Source organism: Arachis hypogaea, chromosome 6 (genome assembly GCF_003086295.3).
Source record: "Arachis hypogaea cultivar Tifrunner chromosome 6, arahy.Tifrunner.gnm2.J5K5, whole genome shotgun sequence".
NCBI classification, from domain to species: Eukaryota; Viridiplantae; Streptophyta; class Magnoliopsida; order Fabales; family Fabaceae; genus Arachis; species Arachis hypogaea.
This window is the reverse complement of record NC_092041.1, coordinates 41,764,120-41,770,285: the sequence shown is the minus strand read 5'-3', so window position 1 is coordinate 41,770,285 and position 6,166 is coordinate 41,764,120. Positions and strand designations below refer to the sequence as shown.

The following is a 6,166-nucleotide window of genomic DNA, read 5'->3' as shown; positions in this document are numbered from 1 at the left end:
GTTTACATGAGTAAGTAATTGATGCATAAATCCACTTCTGGGGCCCACTTGGTGTATGCTTGGGCTGAGCTTGATCTATCCACGAGCTGAGACTTTTCTTGGAGTTGAACGCCAAGTTGTAACGTGTTTTGGGCGTTCAACTCCGGGTCGTCACGTGTTTCTGGCATTTAACTCCAGACAGTAGCATGTACTTGGCGTTGAGCGCCATTTTACATCATCAATTCCCGAATAAAGTATGGACTATTATATATTGATGGAAAGTTCTGGATGTCTAATTTCCAACGCCGTTGAAAGAGCGCCATTTGGAGTTCTGTAGCTCCAGAAAATCCATTTTGAGTGCAGAGAGGTCAGATTCCAACAGTATCAGTAGTCATTTTGCTAGCCTTTTTCAGAATTTTGCTCAAGTCCCTCAATTTCAGCCAGAAATTACCTGAAATTATAGAAAAACACACAAACTCATAGTAAAGTCCAGAAATGTGAATTTAGCATAAGAACTAATGAAAACATCCTTAAAAGTAGCTTGAACTTACTAAAAATTACCTAAAAACAATGCCAAAAAGCGTATAAATTATCCGCTCATCACAACACCAAACTTAAATTGTTGCTTGTCCCCAAGAAACTAAAAATCAATTAGGATAAAAAGAAGAGAATATACTATAAATTCCAAAATATCAATGAATATTAATTCTAATTAGATGAGCGGGACTTGTAGCTTTTTGCTTCTGAACAGTTTTGGCATCTCACTTTTTCCTTTGAAGTTTAGAATGATTGGCTTCTCTAGGAACTTAGAACTTCGGATAGTGTTATTGATTCTCCTAGTTAAGTACGTTGATTCTTGAACACAGCTACTTATGAGTCTTGGCCGTGGCCCTAAGCACTTTGTTTTCCAGTATTACCACCGGATACATAAATGCCACAGACACATGACTGGGTGAACCTTTTCAGATTGTGACTCAGCTTTGCTAGAGTCCCCAGTTAGAGGTGTCCAGAGCTCTTAAGCACACTCTTTTGCTTTGGATCACGACTTTAACCACTCAATCTCAAGCTTTTCACTTGGACCTGCATGCCACAATCACATGGTTAGGGACAGCTTGAATTAGCTGCTTAGGCATGGATTTTATTTCCTTGGGCCCTCCTATCCATTGATGCTCAAAGCCTTGGATCCTTTTTACCCTTGCCTTCTGGTTTTAAGGGCTATTGGCTTTTTCTGCTTGCTTTTTCTTTTTTCTTTCTATAAAAATTTTTTTTCGCCACTTTTTGCTTTTTCACTGCTTTTTCTTGCTTCAAGAATCAATTTTATGATTTTTCAGATCATCAATAACATTTCTCTTTGTTCATCATTCTTTCAAGAGCCAACAATTTTAACATTCATAAACAACAAGATAAAAAATATGCACTGTTCAAGCATTAATTCAGAAAACAAAAAGTATTGTCACCACATCAATATAATTAAATTAAATTCAAGGATAAATTCGAAATTCATGTACTTCTTGTTCTTTTGAATTAAAACATTTTTCATTTAAGAGAGGTGAAGGATTAATGGAATTTATTCATAGCTTTAAGACATAGTTACTAACTACTAATGATCATGAAGTAGAGACACAAAACATAGATAAACACAACATAAAAACCGAAAAGCAGAAAGAAATAAGAACAAGGAATGAATCCACCTTAGTGGCGTCTTCTTCTTGAAGGACCAACAATGTCCTTAAGCTCTTCTATGTCCCTTCCTTGCCTTTGTTGTTCCTCCCTCATTGCTCTTTGATCTTCTCTTATTTCATGGAGAATGATGGAGTGCTCATGATGTTCCACCCTTAATTGTTCCACATTGTGGCTCAAATATTCTAAGGAAGTGTTGAGTTGTTCCCAATAGTTGTTGGGAGGAAAGTGCATCCCTTGAGGAATCTCAGGGATTTCTTGATGATGAGCTTCCTCATGCATCTCTTGAGATCCGTGGAGGATCTCTCTTGCTTGCTCCATCCTCTTCTTGGTGATGGGCTTATCCTCTTCAATGGGGATGTCTCCTTCTATGATAACTCCAGCTGAGTAACATAGATGGCAAATAAGGTGAGGAAAAGCTAGCCTTGCCATGGTGGAGGGTTTTTCGGCTATTTTGTAGAATTCATTGGAGATGACTTCATGAACTTCTACTTCCTCTCCAATCATGATGCTATGAATCATGATGGCCCGATCCACAGTAACTTCAGATCGGTTGCTAGTGGGAATGATGGAGCGTTGAATGAACTCCAACCATCCTCTAGCCACAGGCTTGAGGTCCAGTCTTCTTAGTTGAACTGGCTTGCCTTTGGAGTCTCTTTTCCATTGAGCTCCTTCCACACATATGTCCATTAGGACTTGGTCCAACCTTTGATTAAATTTGACCCTTCTAGTGTAGGGGCGTTCATCTCCGTGCATCATGGGCAAGTGAAACGCCAACCTCACATTTTCCGGACTAAAATCTAAGTATTTCCCCCGAACCATTGTGAGATAATTCTTTGGATTCGGGTTCATACTTTGATCATGGTTCCTAGTGATCCATGCATTGGCATAGAACTCTTGAACCATTAAGATTCCGACTTGTTGCATGGGGTTGGTTAAGACTTCTCAACCTCTTCTTCGGATCTCATGTCGGATCTCCGGATACTCATTTTTCTTGAGCTTGAAAGGGACCTCAGGGATCACCTTTTTCTTTGCCACAACATCATAGAAGGGGTCTTGATGGCTTTTGGAGATGAATCTTTCCATCTCCCATGACTCGGAGGTGGAAGCTTTTGTCTTCCCTTTTTCCTTTTCTAGAGGATTCTCCGGCCTTAGGTGCCATTGATGGTAATGGAAAAACAAAAAAGCTTATGCTTTTACCACACCAAACTTAAAATATTGCTCTCCCTCGAGCAAGAGAAGAAAGAAAAGAAGAAGAAGAAGAAGAAAATATTGAGGAGAAGGTGGAGTGTGGGTTTCGGCCAAGGTATAGAAGAGGGGGTTGTGTTGTGTGAAAAGGGAGTGGAATGGAGGGGTTTATATAGGAAAATGGGAGAGGGTAGGTTCGGCCATTTAGGGTGGGTTTGGGTGGGAAAATGTTTTTGAATTTTGAAGGTAGGTGGGGTTTTTGGGGAAGAGTGGATGGATGAGAGTGGTGAAGGGGGTAATTGGGAAGAGAGATTGAAGTTGATGGGAAGTGTGACATGGGGAAGAGTGAACTAGGATTAGGAGGTAAGGTGGGAATATGTTAGGTGGGGATCCTGTGGGGTCCACAGATCCTGAGGTGATCCTGTGGGGTCCACAGATCCTGAGATAATCCTGTGGGGTCCACAAATCCTGAGGTGTCAAGGAATTACATCCCTGCACCAAATAGGCATGTAAAATGCCTTTGCATATCATTCTGGCATTTAAACTCCGAGGTGATGCACGTTCTGGGCGTTCAACGCCCATGTAAAGCATGTTCTGGGCGTTCAACGCCCATATGTAGCATGTTTCTGGCGTTGAACGCCAGTTTCATGCTTGTTACTGGCGTTCAGCGCCAGCTTTCCTCAAGGCACATTCCTGGCATTCAAATGCCAGAATGTTACTTGTTTCTGGCGTTCAGCGCCAGATTCATGCTCTGTTCTGGCGTTGAACGCCAGCCAGATGCTCCTTACTGGCATTGAACGCCAGTCTGTCCTTCCTCCAGGGTGTGAATTTTTTTCTGCTGTTTTTGATTCTGTTTTTAATTTTTATGATTTTTCCGTGACTCCTCATGATCATGTACCTAATAAAACACAAAATAACAATAAAATAAAATAAAATAAAAATTAGATAAATAAAATTGGGTTGCCTCCCAACAAGCGCTTCTTTAATGTCAATAGCTTGACATTGTGCTCTCATGGAGCCACAAAGGTGATCAGGTCAATGTTGTATAGTCCCAACACCAAACTTAGAGTTTGGATATGGGGTCTTAACACCAAACTTAGTGTTTGGTTGTGGCCTTCCAACACCAAACTTAGAGTTTGACTGTGGGGGCTCTTCTTGACTCTGAACTGAGAGAAGCTCTTCATGCTTACTCTCCTTTATCACAGAGGGATGGCCATGTGCCTTAAACACAAGGTAGTCCCCATTCAATTGAAGGACTAATTCACCTCTGTTGATATCTATCACAGCTCCTACTGTGGCTAGGAAAGGTCTTCCAAGGATGATACACTCATCCTCTTCCTTCCTAGTGTCTAAGATTATAAAATCAGCAGGGATGTAAAGGCCTTCAACCTTTACTAACACATCCTCTACTATTCCATAAGCTTGTCTCAATGACTTGTCTGCCAATTGTAATGAGAACAAGGCAGGTTGTACCTCAATGATCCCCAGCTTCTCCATTACAGAGAGTGGCATAAGATTTATCCCTGACCCCAGATCACATAGAGCTTTTTCGAAGGTCAATGTGCCTATGGTACAAGGTATTAAGAATTTGTCATGATCTTGTTTCTTTTGAGGTAAAATTTGCTGAATCCAGGTATCTAGTTCACTAATGAGCAAGGGAGGTTCACTTTCCCAAGTCTCATTACTAAACAACTTGGCATTCAGCTTCATGATAGCTCCTAAATATTGAGCAACTTGCTCTCCAGTCACATCTTCATCCTCTTCAGAGGAAGAATAGTCTTCAGAGCTCATGAATGGCAGAAGGAGATTTAATGGAATCTCTATGGTTTCTATTTGAGCCTCAGATTCCTTTGGATCCTTAATAGGAAACTTCCTCTTGCTTGAGAGACGTCCCAGGAGGTCCTCCTCACTAGGATTTTCGTCCTCCTCCTCCCTTGTGCATTCGGCCATATTGATTAAATCAATGGCCTTGCACTCTCCTTTTGGATTCTCTTCTGTATTGCTTGGGAGAATACTGGGAGGAGTTTCAATGACTTTCTTACTTAGCTGGCCCACTTGTGCCTCCAGATTTCTGATGAAAGATCTTGTTTCACTCATGAAATTGAAAGTGGCCTTTGACAGATCAGAGACTAAATTGGCTAAATTAGAAGTGTTTTGTTTAGAATTCTCTGTCTGTTCCTGAGAAGATGATGGAAAAGGCTTGCTATTGCTCAGCCTATTGCGTCCACCATTGTTAAAGCCTTGGTGAGGCTTTTGTTGATCCTTCCATGAGAAATTTGGATGATTTCTCCATGATGAATTATAGGTGTTTCCATAAGGTTCACCCATGTAATTTACCTCTGCTATTGCAGGGTTCTCAGGATCATAAGCTTCTTCAGAAGCTGCCTCTTTAGTACTGCTGGATGCATTTTGCCATCCATTCAGACTTTGAGAGATCATGTTGACTTGCTGAGTCGACACTTTGTTCTGAGCCAATATGGCATTCAGAGCATCAATTTCAAGAACTCCCTTCCTTTGAGGCGTCCCATTATTCACGGAATTCCTCTCAGAAGTGTACATGAATTGGTTATTTACAACCATGTCAAGTAGTTCTTGAGCTTCTGCAGGCGTTTTCTTTAGGTGAATGGATCCACCTGCAGAATGGTCCAATGACATTTTTGAAAATTCAGATAGACCATAATAGAATATATCTAGTATGGTCCATTCTGAAAACATGTCAGATGGACACCTTTTGGTCAACTGCTTGTATCTTTCCCAAGCTTCATAGAGGGATTCACCATCTTTTTGTTTGAAGGTCTGAACATCCACTCTAAGCTTGCTCAGCTTTTGAGGAGGAAAGAATTTATCCAAGAAAGCCGTGACCAGCTTATCCCATGAGTCCAGGCTATCCTTAGGTTGTGAATCCAACCATATTCTAGCACTGTCTCTTACTGCAAAAGGGAAAAGCATGAGTCTGTAGACTTCAGGATCTACTCCATTCGTCTTTACAGTCTCACAAATCTGCAAGAACTCAGTTAAAAACTGATAAGGATCTTCAGATGGAAGTCCATAGAACTGGCAGTTTTGTTGCATTAAGGCAACTAATTGAGGCTTAAGCTCAAAATTATTGGCTCCAATGGCAGGACTGGAGATACTTCTTCCATCAAATTTAGACGCGGGCTTGGTAAAGTCACCAAGCATCCTTCTTGCATTATCATTATTGGGTTCGGCTGCCATCTCCTTCTCTTGTTCAAAATTTTCTGAAAGGTTACTTCTGGATTGTTGTAATTTAGCTTCTCTTAGTTTCCTCTTCAAAGTCCTTTCTGGTTCAGGATCAATT

The 6,166-nt window shown here is 40.9% G+C and overlaps 1 non-coding gene across 1 annotated transcript; it reads left to right on the top strand.

The window, feature by feature from the left end:
- The first annotated feature begins 5,560 nt into the window (after positions 1-5,560).
- On the top strand, positions 5,561-5,664 carry LOC112700042 (small nucleolar RNA R71). The gene has a single exon (XR_003152966.1). It is a non-coding gene; the product is annotated as a small nucleolar RNA R71 (small nucleolar RNA).
- Positions 5,665-6,166: the final 502 nt, after the last annotated feature.